Source organism: Dasypus novemcinctus, chromosome 29, assembly GCF_030445035.2.
Source record: "Dasypus novemcinctus isolate mDasNov1 chromosome 29, mDasNov1.1.hap2, whole genome shotgun sequence".
NCBI lineage: Eukaryota > Metazoa > Chordata > Mammalia > Cingulata > Dasypodidae > Dasypus > Dasypus novemcinctus.
The window spans coordinates 36613220-36636143 of record NC_080701.1 but is presented as its reverse complement, the minus strand read 5'-3'; positions in this window follow the sequence as shown (position 1 = coordinate 36636143).

The window sequence follows — 22924 nt, the reverse complement described above, 5'->3', positions numbered from 1 at the left end:
TTTTGACGAGAGTGAACAATGCTGCTATGAACATTGGTGTACATATATCGGTTTGCATCCTTGTTTCCAGTTCTGCTGGCTATATACCCAGCAGTGGTATTGCTGGGTCATATGGTAAATCTATGGCTAGTTTTTAGAGAAACCGCCATACTGTCCTCCAGAATGGTTGTATCCTTCTGCATTCCCACCAGCAGTGGATGAGTGTTCACCTTTCTTCACATCCTCTCCAGCATTTGTATTCTTCTGTTTTTTTTCATAGCTGCCAATCTTATGGGTGTAAGATGGTATCTCATTGTAGTTTTGATTTGCATTTCCCTGATAGCTAGGGATTTGGAGCATTTTTTCATGTACTTTTTAGCCATTTGTATTTCTTCTTTGGAGAAGTGTCTGTTTAAATCTTTTTCCCATTTTTTAAATGGGTTGTTTATCTTTTTATTTTCAAGATATAGGAGTTCTTTATATATGCAAGTTATAAGTTTCTTATCAGATATATGGTTGCCAAATATTTTCTCCCACTGTGTGGGCTCCCTTTTTACTTTCTTGGCAAACTCCTTTGAGGTGCAGAAGGCTTTAATTTTGAGGAAGTCCCATTTATCTATTAGTACTTTTGCTGCTCGTGCTTTAGGTGTGATATTCATGAATCCATTTCCTATTACAAGGTCCTGTAGATGTTTCCCTACACTGCTTTCTAAGGTTTTTATGGTCTTGGCTCTTATATTTAGGTCTTTGATCCATCTTGAGTTGATCTTTGTATAAGGTGTGAGATGGTAATCCTCTTTCATTCTTCTACATATAGCTATCCAGGTCGCCAGACACTATTTGTTGAATAGGCCACTCTCTCCCAGTTGAGAGGGGTGGTGGCTTTATCGAATATTATGTGGTATATATGTGAGGTTCTATATCAGAGCATTCAATTCAATTCCATTGGTCTGTGTGTCTCTCCTTATGCCAATACCATGCTGTTTTCACCACTGTAGCTTTGTAGTATGTTTTGAAGTCAGGTAGTGTGATTCCTCCAATTTCGTTTTTCTTTTCAGTATGTCTTTGGCTATTCGGGGCCTCTTTCCTTTCCAAATAAATTTCATAGTTAGTTTTTCTAGTTCCTTAAAGAAGGCTGTGTTGATTTTTATTGGGATTGCACTGAATGTGTAGATCAGTTTTGGTAGGATAGACATCTTAATAATATTCAGTCTTCCTATCCATGAACAGGGAATATTCTTCCATTTATTTAGGTCTTCTTTGATTTCCTTGAACAATCTTGTATAGTTCTCGATGTATAAGTTTTTTACCTCTTTAGTTAAATTTATTCCTAAGTATTTGATTTTTTTATTCACTATTGTGAATGGTATTTGTTTCTTGATTTCCTCCTGATCTTGCTTATTATTGGTGTACAGAAATGCTACTGATTTTTGCGCATTGATCTTATAACCTGCGACTTTACTAAACTCATTTATAAGTTCTAGAAGCTTTGTTGTAGATCTCTCAGGGTTTTCTATGTATAGGATCATGTCATCTGCAAATCATGAAATTTTGACTTCTTCCTTTCCAATTTGAATGCCTTTTATATCTGGTTCTTGCCTCAGTGCTCGAGCAAGTACTTCTAAGACAATGTTAAATAGGAGCGGAGACAATGGGCATCCTTGTCTTGTTCCTGAGTTTAGAGGGAAGGATTCTAGGATTTCTCCATTGTAAACAATGTTGGCCTTAGGTTTTTCATATATACTCTTTATCATGTTCAAAAAATTTCCTTGTATTCCAATCTTTTGGAGTGTTTTTATCAAGAAAGGGTGCTGTATTTTGTCAAATGCTTTTTCTGCATCTATAAATATAATCATGTGAATTTTTTCCTTCAACCTGTTTATATGGTATATTACATTGATTGATTTTCTTATGTTGAACCATCCTTGCATACCTGCGATGAATCCCACTTGGTCGTGGTGTATAATACGTTTAATGTGTTGTTGAATACGATTAGCAAGTATTTTGTTAAGTATTTTTGCGTCTAGGTTCATTAGAGAAATTGGTCTGTAATTTTCCTTTCTTGTGGTGTCTTTGTTTGGCTTTGGTACTAGGGTAATGTTGGCATCATAGAAGGAGTTTGGCAATGTTCTTTCTGTTTCAATTTTTTGGAATAGTTTCAGCAGGATTGGTGTTAGTTCTTTACAGAATGTTTTGTAAAATTCACCTGTGAAGCCATCTGGCCCTCGGCTCTTCTTAGTTGGGAGATTTTTAATAACTGATTGTATCTCTTTGATTCTTATTGGTTTGTTGAGATCATCAAATTCTTCTTTTGTCAATATGGGCTGCTTATGTGTTTCTAGGAATTTGTCCGTTTCCTCTAAATTGTCATTTTTGTTGGAATACAGTTTTTCAAAGTATCCTCTTATGATAGTCTTTATTTCTGTGGGGTCAGTGGTGATATTGCCTTTCTCATTTCTTATTTTGTGTTTTTGCATCTTGTCTCTTTTTTTCTTTCTTAGTCTCGCTAAAGGTTTGTCAATTTTGTTGATCTTCTCAAAAAACCAACTCTTGGTCTTGTTTATCTTTTCAAGTGCTTTCTTATTTTCTATCATTTAGTTCTGCTCTTATCTTTGTTATTTCCTTCCTTCTTCTTCCTGTTGGGTTACTTTATTGTTGTTTTTCTAATTCCTTCAAATATGCAGTTAGCTCTTCAATTTTTGCTCTTTCTTCTTTTTTGATATATGAGTTTATGGCTATAAATTTCCCTCTCAGTACTGCTTTTGCTGCATCCCATAAATTTTGGTATGTTGTGTTCCCATTATCATTTGTTTCAAGGTAGTCATTGATTTCTTTTGAGATTTCCTCTTTGACCCACTGTTTTTCTAAGAGTGTGCTGTTTAATTTCCAAATTGTGGTGTGAAACCTGGGCTTCCGTCCCTTGCAAATTTCCAGCTTGACTCCATTGTGGTCAGAGATATTGTTTTGTAAGATTTCAATCTTTCTGAATTCATTCAGCCTTTCTTTGTGGCCTAGCATATGATCTATCTTGGAGAATGATCCATGTGCGCTTGAGAAGAATGTATATCCTCCTGTGTTTGGGTGTAATGATCTATATATGTCTATTAGATCCAGCTCCTCTAATATACTGTTCAAATGTTTTGTTTCTTTAGTGATTCTCCTTTGAGATGTTCTGTCCAGAGTTGATAGTGGTGTATTAAAATCCCCCACTATAATTGTAGATGCATCTATTGTTTCCCTTAGTTTTTCCAGCGTTTGTCTCATGTATTTAGAGGCGCCCTTGTTAGGAGCATAAATATTTATGATTGTTCGATCTTCCTGACAGATTTTCCCTTTCACTAAAATGTAGTATCCTTCTTTGTCTCTCACAATTGTTTCACATTTAAAATCTATTTTGTCTGATATTAATATAGCTACTCCTGCCTTTTTTTGGTTGTTGTTTGCTTGTATGATTGTTTTCCAGCCATTCACTTTCAATCTCCATGCGTCTCTGGGTCTAAGATGTGTCTCTTGTAGACAGCACACGGATGGGTCATATTTCCTTATCCAATGTCCCAGTCTGAATCTTTTGATAGATGAGTTTAATCCGTTGACATTCAGTTTTATTACTTTCAAGGAATTATTTGTGTTAGCCATATTTTGATTGGATTTGTGTTTCTCATATTTTGTTTGTATTTTTTCCCTTCTCTTTTTGCCTTGTTGTTTTGTTGTTGTTGTTGTTGCTCTTATACTCTCCTCCAACTTTGCCTGTCTTGTTTTTTCCTTTCTTCCTGCAGAACTCCCTTTAGAATTTCTTGAAGGGGAGGTTTGTTTTTGGTATACTCTTTCAGTTTCTGTTTGTCTGCGAATATTTTGAACTCTCCATCATGTTTGAATGCTAGTTTAGCTGGATAGAGTATTCTTGGTTGGAAATTTTTTTCCTTTAGTACCTTGACTATATCATACCACTGCCTTCTTGCCTCCATGGTTTCAGATGAGAAATCAGCAGTTAATCTAATGGAGCTTCCCTTGTATGTGATGGTTTTCTTTTCTCTTGCTGCTTTTAGAATTTTCTCTTTGTCTTGAGCATTGGATAATTTGACAAGTATATGTCTTGGGGTGGGCTTGTTGGGGTTTATGACCAGTGGAGTGCGCTGGGCTTCTTGGATATGTACATCTGTCTCTTTCCATCGATTTGGGAAGTTTTCAGCCATTATTTCCTGCAACACTCCTTCTGAACCCTTTCCCTTCTCTTCTCCTTCTGGAATGCCTATAGTACGTATGTTTGAGCGTTTCGCATTGTCATTCAGGTCCCTAAGTCCTAGCTGGATTTTTTCTATCTTTTTATCGACCCCTTCTACTATCTGTTTGATTTCTGATGTACTGTCTTCCACATCAGTAATTCTCTGCTCTGCCTCTTCTAGTCTGCTGATATTTGCTGCAAGTGTATTTTTGATTTCTTGATCTGTGGTGTTCATTCCCATCATATCTGTTATCTTTTTGCATATGTCTGCAATTTCCCCTCCAAGTGATGTCTTCATGTTGTTAACCTCTTTCATTTCTTCATCAAATTTGTCGGTGACAGATATTCTGAGATCTTTCATTGCTTGTGCAAAGTTCTGCTCCCCTTCCTGATTTTTGGTTTGTTGATTGGATTCAGCCATGTTTTCCTGATTACTGGTTTGGTTTGTAGATTTTTGTTGCTTTCTGGTCATCTCTTTATCTTGACGGATTTAATCAGTTCCTTAGCTTCTTTGTCTACTCTTGGGGATTAATTAGCTGTTGTTTTTGCGTAAGTGTTATATCTTCTCTTTGTCACTTTGTTCTTCTTATTCTAATTTCTTGTTGTTGTTTAAGTTCACTTTAAAGGAAAGTATTAGTGCTGGGGAAAGGCAATTGTGTAAGCAAGGGAAAAGTGTAAAGTAGTATTGGTGATATATGTTAACAAAGCAAGAATATGAGATCTGGGAGGATGGAGGTTAGATTCATGTAAATTGTGTAGAGTTATAGCAGTAGGTAGAGTACCTATTATGAGGTAGATGATTAAATATGGGAGGAATATGGTATGAGCTAAAAAGCTATTCTTTTCATGAGAGAGGAAAAAAAGAAAAGAAAGGTAATAGTTTCAAGAGTGGATAACAGACAGAAAACAAAACAAAGGTATTAGAAATTAAGACTTAGACACTTCATGGATCAAAGAAAGGGAGGTGGGAGATGAAATATAGGAGAGACAGTAGATGATGGCAGATATCAAGATGTAGGGGATAAAGAGACCCATGGGAGTTATGGTCATGGCCGATGGGGTTAACTACCAGGGCAGATGGCCCCTCTTTGGAAATGGTGTTTATGTGTGATGAATCTGGACTCAGATGGGATCTCCCTTCATAAGACTTTCATGCTAATGTGCTGGAGGTGCAGTTAATGTTGGGGTTTAAGATATATTTAGGGGATTTGAATCTCTGGACTGACAATGTGATAGCCAGGTCCTGAGCCTCAACAGACTCCAGCACCTACAATCTGATTTATTGGACTTACCACACTCAGCTAAGATGGAGGTGAAGAAGGACAACCACCACACCATGGAGCCTAGAGTGATTACAACTGAAAATGGGAGGATTGCATCCAGCATCCAGGTGGAATCTGAGCCTCCTCTTGACATAAAGGTGCAATGGACACAACCAATCCAGTGTCCACATAGAAGAGGTGGCATTGGATTGGGAAAAGTGGACATAATGGACAAAGGGTATGGGGAAAGGCAGGAAGAGATGAGAGGTGGAGGCATCTTCAGGACATGGAGCTGCCCTGGATGGTGCTTCAGAGGTAATCACCGGACATTGTAAATCCTCACAGAGCCTACATGATGGAATAGAGGAGAGTATGGGCCATGATGTGAACCAATGTATATGAGGTGCAGAGGTGCCCAAAGATGTACTTACCAAATCCAATGGATGTGTCATGATGATGGGAACGAGTGTTATTGGGGGGGGAGAGGGGGGGTGGGGGGGTGGGGTTGAATGGGACCTCACATATATATTTTTAATGTAATATTATTACAAAGTCAATAAAAAATAAAAAAATTAAAAAAAAAAAAAAAGATGTAGGGGAAAGAGGATAGTGTAGGTAGCCTAAATCAGTTCACATAGAAATGAGGCAGTGGAGGATGAGAAAACCTCAGCAAATGTGAGGTGTTTCCTGGTGCACCTATTGTATAATTGAGTTAAAATAAAATAAGTAGAAGATGAGGTACACGAGGGGGAGAGAAAACAGAAAAAGAAAACAAATAAAAAACAAAAAATAAAAATAAAAAAAAGGGTGAAGAGAAGAAAGGAAGAAAGGAAAACGGGGTGGGTAAAGGATGGGGAACAGGTAGGGGAAAGAAAGAAAAACAGATATACACGATCCGCAATTAAAAACACCAGCTACACAACAACAACCACATAAAAACCCCTAACTAACTGAATAAAAAAAAGACTTTGGGGGATACGCTGTGAGAAAAGACTAGGGGATAATGTGGTGTTAAGGAATCAGGTCATTTAAAAAAAAGTAAAAAATAAGACGAAATGAAAATAAAAACAAAACAAAATGAAACGATAAAGAAAAAATGCCAACGTTGAAGGCTAGGGCTTTCAAGGACCTCAGATGGACCTCAGGGCGTGATGGATTCATGGGTGGAAAGTCTGAGATATTAAAGACTCAACAGGTGTGATTCTCTGGGGTGTGGGCCACCAGAGTTTAGGGGATTCAGACCACGCAACCTCCAATCTGGTCAACAGGAAGCCTAGGAGCCCCGGAGTGTAACACAGCCCTCAGGGATCCCCACAGCTGGGCGCCAGCCCTATGGGGGAAGTCAGATCCGCAAACTCTATATTATGTCTGAACCCTGCAATTTACTTACTTAGTAGGGCTCATTAATGTGGGTATATCGCCACTTCAGCTTTTGGACAGCTCCCGCCCTGTGCTTCCATAACACTGCCACTTGAGGGATCCTTTACACCGCAGCCATTTTACTGGCACAGATCTGAAGCCTGGCCCGTGATGCCAAAAACAGATTCCAAAACCAGAACTCCAAAGCTTCACAAAATATTCCCTAATCGGCTTCCAGACGTGTCCCCCTCCCTCGCCGCACCCTGAGACAACTTTCCAATTATGTCCCTTTATTGCCTACAGCCTAATTCGGTTACAGATCAGCAGCCGGGGTGTGGGGGTGGGGCTTCAGGTGGAAGCACTATTATTTGTGTCCCCCATCAAAAATTTTCCTCCATTTCACAACAGAACACCGTCTATCTCCCCAAATCGATCCGCAAAGGTGACCCGTCGCATCAACCCGCTAACAGCCTGCCCAGGACTCGTGAACTGCCTAGCACTGCAGAGCCACCAAAAAGCTGAGCCGCTGTGCGGCACCATGACTCCCCCACCCCCAAGAGGGAGGAACCTGTGTGCGGGTCTCACTTCTGGTCAATAGAATCCAAATTATATCTTATAGCCCGATCCTCTCCGTTACCTTTCCACCAATTTGATGTCCAGACACTTCCTGCCCTGCATAAATCCCGAAAAAGCCCCACCTGGGAGAACCTCCAGCCACGCCCAGCCATTTCTTCCCAGGAGAAATCGCAAGGCCTGCATTCTTTCTTGATAAAAATATTTCACAAGATAGGAATAGGAGGAAGCATTCTCAATATGGTAAAGTACATATATAGAAAAGCTACAGCTAGCATTGTACTCAATGATGGAAGACTGAGGGCTTTCTCACTGATCAGGAGCAAGACAAGGATGCCCAGTGTCACAACTGTTAGTCAATGTCGTGCTAGAAGCTCTAGCTAAAGCAATTAGGCTAGATAAAGAAATTAAAGAATCCCAAATAGAAAAAGAAGTTAAACTCTCCCTATTCATTGATGATATGATCCTATATTTAGAAAACCCTTAAAAGTCCACAAAAACTAATAGATTTGAGTTCAGCAAAGTTGTGGAATACAATATTACTATGCAAAAATTAATAGACTTTCTATACAATACTGATGAGCAAACTGAGAAGAAAATCAGAAAAAAATTCTGTTACAACACCAACTAAGAGAACAAATATTGAAGAGTAAACTTGACTGAGGACATAAAGGACCTACATTCAGAAAGTTACAAAACATTGCTTAAAGGTACTGAAGAAAACTTAAATGGAGATTTCCATGTTCATGGACTGGAAGACTAAATATTAAGACGTCAATTCTTCCCAAACATATTTACAGATTCAATGCAATCCCAATAAAAATCCTAACAGACTTGTTTGCAGAAATAGAAAAACCAACTATCAAATTTATTTGGAAGGATAAGGGGCCCTGAATAGCCAGAAATGTCTTTTTAAAAAAGAATAATGAAGTTGGAAGATTCTCATTTTCCAACTTTAAAACATTTTACTTACCTACAATGGTAAAAACAGCGTGAAACTGGCATAAAGACAGACAGATTGACCAATGGAAACAAACTGAGAACTCAGAGATCACCCTCACATCTACAGTCAAGTGATTTTTGAAAAGGCTGTCAAGCCCTCCAAGCTGAGTCAGAACAGTCTATTCAATAAACGGTTCTGGGAGAACTGGCTATCTGTAATCAACAGAAAAAAAGAAGACCCCTATCACACACCTTATACAAAAATTAACTCAAAATGGATCATGGACCTAAATATAAAATTGATAACCATAAACTCCTAGATGAAAATGAAGGAAAACATCTTCAAGATTTTGTGGTAGCAACAGTTTCTTAAACCTTACAACCAAAGCATGAGCAACAAAAGAAAAAAAAAAAAAGATAAATGGGTCCTCTTCAAAATTAAGCAATTTTGCATCTCAAAGAACTTTGCCAAAAGGTTGAAAAAGCAATCCACTTAATGGGAGAAAATATTTGGAAATCACATATCCAATAAGGGTTTAATATCCATGATATACAAAGAGATGCTAAAATTCAGTATTAGAAAGGCAAACTACCCGCTTAAAAAAAGGCAAAAGACCTGAATAGACAATTATCCAAAGAAGAAACACAAATGGTGAAAAAACATATGAAAAAAATGTTCAGCTTCACTAGCTGTAACAGTTTGACACAGTTATGAATTCCACAAATAGATTTTGGATTCTGTTTGTAAACTGGTCTGTACCTAGGCATGATAAAATTATGATTAGGGCTTTGATTGGGCCATGTCAGTAGGGCATTGGCATGGCAAAGGACAGAGTTGGAGCATTTTGATGTTGAGGTTTTTAATGCTGGAGTTTTGATGTTGGAGTTTGATGCTGAAGTCTTTTTTTATTTATTAATTTTTTACAGTTTTTAAATTAAAGTTAATAGATCACAAAGAATCTGAGCCTCCTCTTGACATAGAGGTGCAATGGACACAACCAATCCAATGTCCACATAGAAGAGGTGGCATTGGATTGGGAAAAGTGGACATGGGGGCTGATGGGTATGGGGAAAGGCAGGAAGAGATGAGAGGTGGAGACGTCTTTGGGACATGGAGCTGCCCTGGATGGTGCTTCAGAGGCAATCACCGGACATTGTAAATCCTCACAGGGCCCACTGGATGGAATGGAGGAGAGTATGGGCCATGATGTGGACCATTGACTATGAGGTGCAGAGGTGCCCAAAGATGTACTTACCAAATCCAATGGATGTGTCATGATGATGGGAATGAGTGTTGCTGGGGGGGGGGGGAGAGGTGGGGTGGGGGGTGGGGTTGAATGGGACCTCACATATATATTTTTAATGTAATATTATTACAAAGTCAATAAAAAAAATAGATCACAAAGACCATTACATTAAAAAACATAAAAAAAACAAAAAACATAAGAGCTTCCCATATACCTCACTCTGCACCCTTCAAACCATTATTTCTGTAAATTGTATTTTTTGAAAATAAATACATCACAAAAAAAGTTACATGAAAATATATACGAGGTTCCCATTACCCAACCCCCCACAACAGTTCTCCCACACCAACAACCTCCTTCATCACTGGGGCACACTCATCGCACTCGGTAAAACCATTTTGGAGCACGGTTGCATCACATAGATAATAATTTACCCTGTAGTTCACACTCTACCCCAGTATATTCAGTGGGTTATGGCAGGATATAAAAAGTCCAGCATCTGACCCTGCAATATCATTTAGGACAACTCCACGTCCCAAAAATGACCCCACATTACATCTCTTCTTCCCTTTCCCTGCCCTCAGCAACTACTGTGGCCACTTTCTCCACCTGAATACTACAATTTCTTCTATTACTAATCACAATAGCTTTATACTAGAATATTATTAAGCCCACTCTAATCCATATTTTATTCCTCCATCCTGTGGCCCCTGGGATGGTGATGTCCCACTCTACCTCTAGATCAAGAGGGGGCTTAGATTCCACATGGATGATGGATGCAATTCCTCTGCTTGCAGTTGTTGGCATTCTTAATTCCCTGGTGTGGTGGCTCACCATCTTCAGCTCCCTGATAGCTGACCTGGGTAAGTCCAATGAACCAGAGAGTAGGAGGTGCAACTCTGCTGAGGCTCAGGGCCCAGATAGCACATGGACAGTCCAGAGATCCACATCCTCAGAGTATGCCCCATCCCTAGCACTAACCACAGGTTCAATAAAAGTGACAGAAGAGGCATGTGTAGGAAGGTCCATCACACTCAGGAGCACAAATTCCAAAGTAGGGCCCTCTGACATGTCATAGAACTCCAAATCCATCTGCTATGACTATATATACCCTGTGGATCTCCATAGCCTTCAGGAGAACCAGAACCTAGGGTTGTATTCACTTTGGCTTTCTCTGGGGTTCTGCTGATGTGTTCATAAGCATGACACCTCTGATGACCTCTCGGCTCTTTTTGGAAGACTCTTAGACATTTAAACTCATTTGTCTTTGCCATTTCCCACTTTTATTCTAGGTCAAAAAGCAGTTTTTAACACTTGATCCAACAAGTAGGCTGAGATATGCTGCTGGTCAGTGTTGACCCTTTTATTTAAGGTCATTTCTAGTTGCAATACCAGTTAGTGATTGGTAGTAATCCCTCAGCACTAGGGAGGCTCATCCCTGGGAGTCATGCCCAGGCTGGGGGTAAGGTAATGCATTTACATACTGAGTTTGGATTAGAGAGTGGCCACATTTAAGCAACATGGATGCTTTGAGGAGGTAACTCTTAGGCACCCAGCAGCTCTAGGCCTAGTTCACATTTCAGGCACACAGGCTCATAAACATAATCATCAGTATCAAGGGCTCCTTATTGGGTGATCCTTCCTTGTTGGTCTTTGCCATTCCACTTGGGAGATTATTGTTGTTCCATTGGGGAATGTGACAGAGCTCCCCCAGGTAGGAACTCAGCACTCCCTCAATTGGAGTTTGTAACTGTAACTACTATAAAAACCCCAAAATATATCAGAACATTTTTATGTCCCCTATATACATGCCCTGGAGAACTCCCCCAACTCATGTGATCCTCATCAATAACACCCCACACCAGTGTTCCTCTCCTGCCATAGTTGAACCTCTCTGTCATCCAAACCTTCTTCAACAATGAAGTCTAATATATTGCCAAATTCAATTAATAGGAAATTTAAACATAGTGATGGGTTTAAAAGTTTAGAAATAGAATACATAATAATTTAGAAATACTAAAATAAAGTAAAAATAAATTGGTGTATTAATAAAATGAAAAATATTATAAAGCTTTGTTTCAAACATTTTGCCTTTCATCATTGTAATAGGTATTGCCCTGTATGTACAGTGGCAAGGCACTTTCTTTCATTTTTTCCTCAGTATCTACAACCTTTCTTTCTTCCCCCTAATGTTTAATTTTGTCTTCAAAAAATTTAAAATCACAGTAATTCACATACACAATACAGGGAACTCCCATATATCCAACATCAAACCCTTTTCCCCTTTCCCCAGCAATGATCTTTTTACAAGTTCATGTTTTATTTGCTGCAGCTGAGGTACAGATTTTGAAACATAGCTATCAAACATGGTTTCATTTTGGTTTATATTATGGTTTTTATTTTAGACTGTACAAATTTCTAAATTTTTAGCTTCCTTATATTTTACATTATAGTTTACATTTTAGCTTATAGGCTTTTATACACGTTTGGTGTAAGTTAACATGTCCTATATCCATCATTGCATGATCTTGTGGAGCACTTCCATTGCCCCCCAGTTGCCGTGCTTCCATCTATTCTATAGCTCTCTCTCCCTCCCCTCAGGGACAATAGTGACAATCAATTTTCACTACGTGAGGGACCAGATTTACAGATATTACAACAATGCTGAGGGCTTGGCATACTAGATTGTCCTAACTAATTGGGAGCCACTGATTTTTTTTTTGATATGCACATATCTTTGCATTTTAATTTAAAGCATATAATTCAGTGGCTTTTAGTATATTCACTATGTTGTGCAACCATCACGACTATCTAACTCCAAAACAGAGAAATCCTGTACCTATTAGCAGTAAGTCCACAATTAATTCTTTACTGTAGTTTTTTTTTGCATGACAATGACTTGTGAAAATTAAACCATTTGAAGACTACAAGTAGAACAAATTTGAGCTATTTAAATTTTGAATGGAGTAGACTATTGTACCAATTTCTTTTTATTTTTTTTTTAAATTACATTATGAAAAATATGAGGTCCCATTCAACCCCACCGCCCCTGCCCCCCACTCCCCCCACAGCAACACTCTCTCCCATCACCATGACACATCCATTGCACCTGGTAAGTTCATCTCTGAGCATCACTGCACCCCATAGTCAATGGTCCACATCATAGCCCAGACTCTCTCACGTTCCATCCAGTGGGCCCTGGGGGGATCTATAATGTCCCGTAATTGTCCGTGAAGCACTATCCAGGACAACTCCACGTCCCGAAAACGCCTCCACATCTCATCTCTTCCTCCCGTTCCCCACACCCAGCAGCCACCATGGCTACTGTTCCCACACCCATTCCACATTTTCTCTGTGGACATTGGATTGGTTGTGTCCATTGCACATCTATGTCAAGTGAGGGCTTAGATTCCATATGGGTACTGGATGCATTCCTCCCGCTTCCAGTTGTAGACACTCTAGGCTCCATGTTGTGGTGGTTGACCTTCTTCAACTCCATGTTAGCTGAGTGGAGTAAGTCCAATAAATCAAAGTGTAGGAGCTGAAGTCTGTTGAGGCTCTGGGCCTGGGTGTCATATTATCAGTCCAGAGATTCAAATCCCCTACATATATCTTAAACCCAGCACCGACTACAATTCCAATAAAGTAGCATGTAAGTCTTGTGAAAAGAGATCCCCTCTGAGTCCATTTCCATCACGCAAAAACACCAGCTCCAAAGAAGGGCTATCTGTCATGGCAGTGAACCCCTTCTGCCATGACCATAGAACCCGTGGGTCTCTTTATCCCTCAAAAGAACCAATACCTGGGGTTGTATCTACCTTATCTGTCTCTTAGACTCTGTTCAGTTGTACATAGGGGTATTCCTTCTGACAATCTCCAGACTCTTTTTTAGAGACTCACAGCCTTATAATCTCATTTCTCCTTTCCATTTCCCCCTTACATTAGGTCAAACAGCTTCCCGAAGTCATGTCATTATATGTAGACAGGTATATTCTGCTGTTCTGCATTGAATCTTTAATTCAAGGTCATTTTCTAGTTGCTTCTTCAGCTGGTATGTGGTAGTGATCCCTCGGTGCCAGGGAGGCTCATCCCCGGGTGTCATGTCCCATGCTGGGGGGAATGCATCACATCTACACGCTGAGTTTGGCTGTGAGAGTGGCCACATTTGAGTAACATGCAGGCTGTCAGGAGGAAACCCCAGGCACAATGCTACTCTAGGCCTTGTTCTTATTGCAGGTGTATAGGCTCAAAAGTGTAACCATTAGTATCACGAGCCCACTGTTCGGCCCTCCTTCCTTCCTGGTTCTTGCCGTTGCACCTGGAGGATTGCCGCTGCTCTCCCAGGGCCCACAACAGTGACCCCCCGGCCAGGAGCCCAGTACCCCCCCAGCTGTTGTTTTTAATTGTTTCCACTATGAGTATATATAGACATTACCATATACCCTGGGCATATGCCCTGTATAACTCCCTGTCAACCATATATATCCTGTCAATAACATCCCATATCAGTATTCCTCCGCTGCCATTGTTGAACCACTCTGTGATCCAAAACTTCCCGTAAAGTGAATCCCAACATAATGTCAGCTTCAGAAGAGTCTTAGATCACCAAAATTCATCTATACAATATACAGTATTTCCCCAGATCCACCATAAAACCTTTTCCCTTCCACAGCAATAATCTTTTAACTTATTCATATCATATTTCCTGAAACTGATGTACAGATTCCAACACTATAGTTTTCAAACAAGGTGACATTTGTGCTTACTATGTGGTCCATATTTTAGGCTGTACAGTTTTCTAAATTTTTTAGTTATCCTATGTTTTGTCTTATGGTTTTCATTATTAGTCTGTCGTCCCCTATATGTTTTTGGTGTAATATTAGCTGTTTTATATTCATCCTCGTGTACTCTCACATAACTCCTCTTTTGCCCCCTTATTTACCTTTGTTCCATCCATTCCACATCCATTTTCCCCTCCCCTTAGGGCCCACAACGCCTGCCAATCTAATACCCTGGGAGCCGTCCTTTCTCACGAGAGATACAGTTCTCTCTATTCAACAGCATTAGTCTTCCCCAGGATATGGGTCCACCCCACCCAATGGTAGAACCCACCTTGGCAAAATGAGCCTTCAGCTATTCCCTCCGGAGTCCGTCCCACATCAGACCATACCCCCTGAGCGTCCTAACCAGGTAACCCTCCTACTTATACTTTGATACGTTTTACTCAACATTTAGTTCTCAACGAACTTCTGACACTCTCCCATATATGTATGTTGCCCCTCCCTCCCACCTATTTCTTGGACAATATTACCCCTCTTCCCATCCCCAGCCCCCCTCAAACCCAGAAAACCCCACCTGAAGGTAACTCCTTGCCCCCATTTTGTCCCTTCTTTGTGCTCATACTTACCGCCAGCTCATCACAGATTCCACCCCTGCAGACATTAACTCACATCCTTCCTCCACCCCCCGATTTCCTGTAAGCCACTTTTCCAGTCTCTAGCTCTCTGAGGCATTTAACTTATTTCATATCATTGAGGTCATATAGTATTTGTCCTTCAATGCCTGAGTTGCTTCACTCAACATAAGATTCTCAAGGTTCATCCATGTTATCACGTGCGATTGTAGTGTATTGGTTCTTACAGCTGAGTAGTATTCCATTGTGTGTATATACCACATTTTATTGATCCACTCATCTGTTGATGGACATTTGGATTGATTCCAACTTTTGGCGATAGTGAACAATGCTGCTATGAACATTGGTGTACATATATCGGTTTGTGTCCTAGTTTTCAGATCTGATGGGTATATACCCAGCAGTGGTATTGCTGGGTCATATGGCAAATCTATGGATAATTTTTTGAGAAACCGCCAAACTGTCCTCCAGAATGGTTGGATCCTTCTGCATTCCCACCAGCAATGGATGAGTGTTCCCCTTCCTTCACATCCTCTCCAGCATTTGTATTCTACTGTTTTTTTCATGGCTGCCAATCTTATGGGAGTAAGATGGTATCTCATTGTAGTTTTGATTTGCATTTCCCTGATTGCTAGAGATTTGGAGCATTTTTTCATGTGCTTTCTAGCCATTTGTATTTCTTCTTTGGAGAAGTGTCTGTTTAAGTCTTTTTCCCATTTTTTAAATGGGTTGTTTATCTTTTTGTTTTCAAGATATATTAGTTCTTTATATATGCAAGTTATAAGTCTCTTATCAGATATATGGTTGCCAAATATTTTCTCCCATTGTGTGGGTTCCCTTTTTACTTTCTTGACAAACTCCTTTGAGGTGCAGGAGGCTTTAATTTTGAGGTAGTCCCATTTATCTATTTGTTCTTTTGCTGATCGTGCTTTTGGTGTGATATTCATGAAGCCATTTCCTATTACAAGGTCCTGTAGATGTTTCCCTACACTGCTTTCTAAGGTCTTTATGGTCTTGGCTCTTATATTTAGGTCTTTGATCCATCTTGAGTTGATCTTTGTATAAGGTGTGAGATGGTAATCCTCTTTCATTCTTCTACATATGGCTATCCAGTTCTCCAGACACCATTTGTTGAATAGGCCATTCTCTCCCAGTTGAGAGGGTTTGGTGGCTTTATCGAATATTATATGGCTATATACATGAGGTTCTATATCTGAACTTTCAATTCAATTCCATTGGTCTGTGTGTCTCTCCTTATGCCAATACCATGCTCTTTTCACTACTGTAGCTTTGTAGTATGTTTTGAAGTCAGGAAGTGTGATTCCTCCTATTTCGTTTTTCTTTTTCAATATGTCTTTGGCTATTCAGGGCCTCTTTCTATTCCAAATAAATTTCATAGTTAGTTTTTCTAGTTCCTTAAAGAAGGCTGTGTTGATTTTTATTGGGATTGCATTGAATGTGTAGATCAGTTTTGGTAGGATAGACATCTTAATAATATTCAGTCTTCCTATCCATGAACAGGGAATATTCTTCCATTTATTTAGGTCTTCTTTGATTTCCTTGAACAATCTTGTATAGTTCTCGATGTATAAGTTTTTTTACCTCTTTAGTTAAATTTATTCCTAAGTATTTGATTTTTTTATTTACTATTGTGAATGGTATTTGTTTCTTGATTTCCTCCTGATCTTGCTCATTATTGGTGTATAGAAATGCTACTGATTTTTGCGCATTGATCTTATAACCTGCGACTTTACTAAACTCATTTATGAGTTCTAGGAGCTTTGTTGTAGATCTCTCAGGGTTTTCTATATATAGGATCATGTCATCTGCAAATAATGAAATTTTGACTTCTTCCCTTCCAATTTGAATGCCTTTTATATCTGGTTCTTGTCTCAGTGCTCGAGCAAGTACTTCCAAGACAATGTTAAATAGGAGCGGAGACAATGGGCATCCTTGTCTTGTTCCTGAGTTTAGAGGGAAGGATTTCAGGATTTCGCCATTATAAACAATGTTGGCTTTCGGTGTTTCATATATACTCTTTATCATGTTCAAAAAATTTCCTTGTATTCCAATCTTTTGGAGTGTTTTTATCAGGAAGGGGTGCTGTATTTTGTCAAATGCCTTTTCTGCATCTATAGATATAATCATGTGGTTTTTTTCTCTCAATCTGTTTATATGGAGTATTACGTTGATTGATTTTCTTATGTTGAACCATCCTTGCATACCTGGAATAAATCCTACTTGGTCATGGTGTATAATTTGTTTAATGTGTTGTTGAATACGATTAGCAAGTATTTTGTTAAGTATTTTTGCGTCTAGGTTCATTAGAGAAATTGGTCTGTAATTTTCCTTTCTTGTGGTGTCCTTGTTTGGCTTTGGTACTAGGGTAATGTTGGCATCATAGAAGGAATTAGGCAGTGTTCCTTCTGTTTCAATTTTTTGGAATAGTTTCAACAGGATTGGTGTTAGTTCTTTCCGGAATGTTTTGTAGAATTCACCTGTGAAGCCATCTGGACCTGGGCTCTTCTTAGTTGGGAGATTTTTAATGACTGATTCTATCTCTTTGCTTGTGATTGGTTTTTTAAGATCATCAATTTCTTCTTTCGTCAGTATGGGCTGCTTATGTGTTTCTAGGAATTTGTCCATTTCCTCTAAATTGTCATTTTTGTTGGAATATAGTTTTTCAAAGTATCCTCTTATGATAGTCTTTATTTCTGTGGGGTCAGTGGTGATATCACCTTTCTCATTTCTTATTTTGTGTATTTGCATCTTTTCTCTTTTTTTCTTTGTTAGTCTCGCTAGAGGTTTGTCAATTTTGTTGATCTTCTCAAAAAACCAGTTCTTGGTCTTGTTTATTTTTTCAAGTGCTTTCTTATTTTCTATTTCATTTAGTTCTGCTCTTATCTTTGTTATTTCCTTCCTTCTTCTTCCTGTTGGGTTACTTTGTTGTTGTTTTTCTAATTCCATCAAAAGTGCAGTTAGTTCTCCAATTTTTGCTCTTTCTTCTTTTTTGATATATGAATTTATGGCTATAAATTTCCCTCTCAGTACCGCTTTTGCTGCATCCCATAAATTTTGGTATGTTGTGTTATCATTATCATTTGTTTCAAGGTAGTCATTGATTTCTTTTGAGATTTCCTCTTTGACCCACTGTTTTTCTAAGAGTGTGCTGTTTAATTTCCAAATTGTCGTGTGGAGTCTGGGTCTCTGTCCCTTGCAAATTTCCAGCTTCACTCCACTGTGGTCAGAGATATTGTTTTGTATGATTTTGTTCTTTCTGAATTCATTAAGCCTTTCTTTGTGGCCTAGCATATGGTCAATCTTGGAGAATGTTCCATGTGCACTTGAGAAAAATGTATATCCTGCTGTGTTTGGGTGTAATGATCTATATATGTCTATTAGATCCAGCTCTTCTAATATACTGTTCAAAATGTTTTGTTTCTTTAGTGATTCTCTTTTGAGATGTTCTGTCCAGAGTTGATAGTGGTGTATTAAAATCCCCCACTATAATTGTAGATGCATCTATTCTTTCACTTACTTTTTCCAGCGTTTGTCTCACATATTTAGAGGCGCCCTTGTTAGGAGCATAAATATTTATGATTGTTCGATCTTCTTGACAGATTATCCCTTTCACTAAAATATAGTATCCTTCTTTGTCTCTCACAATTGTTTCGCATTTAAAGTCTATTTTGTCTGATATTAATATAGCTACTCCTGCCTTTTTTTGGTTGTTGTTTGCTTGTATGATTGTTTTCCAGCCATTCACTTTCAACCTCCATGAGTCTCTGGGTCTAAGATGTGTCTCTTGTAGACAGCATATAGATGGGTCGTATTTCCTTATCCAGTGTCCCAGTCTGAATCTTTTGATAGGTGAGTTTAGTCCATTGACATTCAGTGTTATTACGTTTAGAGAGTTATTTATGGTAGCCATATTTTGGTTGGATTTGTGTTTGTTATATTTTGTTTGTATTATTTTATTTTCCCCTTCTATTTTTGTCTTTCTCATTGCTTTTACACTCTCCTCCATCTCTGACTGTCCTGTTTTTTCCTTTCTTCCTGCAGAACTCCCTTAAGAATTTCTTGAAGGGGAGGTTTCTTGTTGATATACTCTTTCAGTTTCTGTTTATCTGTGAATATTTTGAACTCTCCATCATTTTTGAATGCTTTTTTAGCTGGATAGAGTATTCTTGGTTGGAAATTTTTTTCCTTTAGTATCTTGACTATATCATACCACTGCCTTCTTGCCTCCATCGTTTCAGATGAGAAATTAGCACTTAATCTTATGGAGTTTCCCTTGTATGTGATGGTTTTCTTTTCTCTTGCTACTTTTAGAATTTTTTCTTTGTCTTGAGCATTGGATAATTTGACAAGTATATGTCTTGGGGTGGGCCTGTTGGGGTTTATGACCAGTGGAGTGTGCTGTGCTTCTTGGATATGTACATCTGTCTCTTTCAGTAGATTTGGGAAGTTTTCATTCATTATTTCCTGCAACAGTCCTTCTGACCCCTTTCCCTTCTCTTCTCCTTCTGGAATGCCTATAATACGTATTTTTGAGCATTTTGCGTTATCATTCAGGTCCCTAAGTCCTATCTAGATTTTTTCTACCTTTTTATTGACCACTTCTACTATCTGTTTGATTTCCAATGCACTGTCTTCCACATCACTAATTCTCTGCTCTGCCTCTTCTAGTCTGCTGATATTTGCTTCAAGTGTATTTTTGATTTCTTGAATTGTGGTGTTCATTTCCATCATATCTGTTATTTTTTTGCGCATGTCTGCAATTTCCCCTCCAAGTGTTGTCTTCATGCTGTTAACCTCTTTCATTACTTCATCAAATTTGTCGGTGATAAATGATCTGAGATCTTTCATTGCTTGTGCGAAGTCCTGCCCCACTTCCTGATTGGATTCAGCCATGTTTTCCTGATTACTGGTTTGGTTTGTAGATTTCTGTTGCTGTCTTTTCAACATTTTTTCTTGACGGGTTTAATCAGTTCCTTAGCTTCTTTGTCTAGTCTTGGAGATTAATTAGCTGTTGTTTTTGCGTGTTATATCTTCTCTTTGTCACTTTGTTCTTTTTATTCCAATTTCTTATTGCTAGTTAAGCTCACTTTAAAGGAAAGTATTGGTGCTGGGGAAAGGCAATTGTGTAAGGGAGGAAAAAGTGTGAAGTAGTATTGGTGATATATGTTAACAAAGCAACAATATGAGTTCTGGGAGGATGGAGGTTAGATCATGTAAATTGTGTAGAGTTATAGTAGTAGGAAAGTACCTATGATGAGGTAGACGACTGAATATGGGAGGAATGTGGTACATACTAAGAAGCTATTGTTTCCGTGAGAGAGGGAAAGAGAAAAGAAAGGTAATAGTTTCAGGGAGGAATACTAGATGGAAAACTAAACAAAGGTATTAGAAATTAAGAGTTAGATACTTTGCGGATCAAAGAAAGGGAGATGGAATATAGGAGAGATAGCAGATGGTGGAGGATATCAAGTTGTAAGGGAAAGGGGATAGTGTAGATAGGCTAAATCTATTCACAGAAAAATGAGGCAGTGGAGGGTGAGGAAACCCAGCAAATGTGAGGTATTTCCTGTAGGACCTATTGTATTGTTAAGATAAAATAGTATAAGAAGAATATTGGGGACAGGAAAGAGAGGATTAAACAACAACAACAACAACAACAAAAATAAAATAAAATAAAAAACAAAAAAAAACAAAAAAAACAAAAAACAAAGAACAGAAACCCCGCCGCCAGGCTCGGCTGGGCTCGGCTGGGCTCCGGCTTGGCTAGGCTCGGCTGGGCTCGGGTCCCCCGCCCGTCGCAGCTCGGCTGGGCTCGGCTGGGCTCGGCTGGGCTCGGCTTTCCCGCCCGCCCCGGCACAGCGTGGCTCGGCTCTCCCGTCCGGCGCGGCGCGGCTGGGCTCGGCCGAGCTCGTCTGGGCTCGGCTCCCTCACCCGCCGCGGCTTGGCTGGGCTCGGCTGGGCCCCGCTGGGCTCGGCTTCCCTGCCCGCCACCCTCCGCGGCGCAGCGTGACTCGGCTCTCCCGCTCGCCGCCCTCCACAGTGCGGCTGGGCTCGACTGAGCTTGGCTGGGCTCGGCCCCCTCGCCCTCCGCGGCTCAGCTGGACTCAGCCCGGCTCGGCTTCCCCACCCGCCGCCCGCCGCAGCGCGGCTAGGCTCGGCTGGGCTCGGCTCCCTTGCCCGCCGCCCGCCGCGGCACAGCGCCACTCGGCTCTCCCGCCCGCTGCCCGCTGCAGCTCGGCTGGGCTCGGCTCCCTTGCCCGCCACCTGCCGCGGCACAGTGCGGCTCGGCTCTCCTGCCCGCCGCCCGCCACCCGCCGCAGCTTGGCTGGGCTCAGCTCCCTTGCCCACCACCCGCTACGGCACAGCGCAGCTCGGCTCTCCCGCCCGCCGCCCACCGCGGCGTGGCTCAGATCCCCCGCCCGCTGCCCACCGCGGCCCAGCTAGGCTACCCTGGCTGCCACCTGCCGGGGCTTGGCACGGTGCTAGCTGCCTTGGCTCTGCCTACCCAAGGAGGGAATCCTCCACACGTAGCTGGGATCTCCGTGTATATTTCACAGATGGATTCTCTCTGTTACCTTCCCTCCAAATCGATGTCTAAACACCTTGGGACCAGGAAAAATCCCAAAACAGCCCGGTCCCAAGGAGTCTCTGACGCCTCCCAGCCGATTCCCTCCAGGAGCTAGTAACCGGGAAGTTCACTCAGCCACCATCTTGCCTCCTCCTGATTTTCTTGAGAGACACAATTCCCTCTATTTTGGAATATCAGGTCTCCCCAGGTTGTGGGTACACTTTCACACTCATTGTATGGGTCTCCATCCAATGATATAACACACTATGACAAAAAGAGCACTCACTCCCTAGAAGCTTGTCCCTGTATGAGATGCCCCCCTTAAGCACCTTAAACACATAATCCTCCCTTATTATATTTTCTAAAGAGTTTTCTCAACATTATAGTTTCAAACATATATCTGACATTCTCCCATATTCATCTGTTCCCCTCAGACCTCCCCCAAATTCCTTGGGCCATCTGACCCTTCCATCCAACCCTAGCTCCCCTCAAGCCCCACCCAAACATATTCCCATGCCCCCATCTTGTCCTTTCCTTGTTACAAATACTTACGTCCAACTTATCATAGACTTCACCCTTGTAAGCATCAGCTTGCAACCTTCCTCTCCCCCACAAATTCCTTTAAGCCTATCTTCCAGTCTCTAGCTCTCTGAGGCAGCTTAGTTTGCTGGTTTCATATCAAAGAGTTCATATAGTATTTGACCTTCAATGTCTGGCTTGCTTCATTCAACATAAGGTCCTCAAGATTAGTCCATGTTATCACATGTGCTTGTACTGTATTCCTTCTTATAGTTGAGTAGTATTCCATTGTATGTATATTCCACATTTTATTTAACCATTCATCTGCTGATGGGCTTTTGGATTGATTCCATGTTTTGGCAATAGTGAATAATGCTGCTATGAACATTGATATGCATATATTGGTTTGTATCCTTATCTTCAGTTCTTCTGGGTATATACTTAGCAGTGGAATTGCTGGGTCATAAGGAAAATCTATGCTAACTTTTTGAGAACCACCAATTTGTCCTCCAGAATGGCTGGATCCGTCTGCATTCCCACCAGCAGTGGATGAGTGCTCCCATTCCTCCACATCCTTTCCAGCACTTGTAATCTTCTGTATTTTTGATAGCTGCCAGTCATATGTGAGTAAGATTGTATCTCATTGCAGCTTTGATTTAATCCCTAAGTCCCTGCTGGATTTTTTCTTTTTATCGATCAATTCTACTATCTGTTTGATTTCAGAAGTACTGTGTTCCACATTATTAATTCTTTCCTCTGCCTCTTCAAATCTACTATTATTTGCTGAGAGTGTATTTTTTTTTAATTTCTTGGATTGTG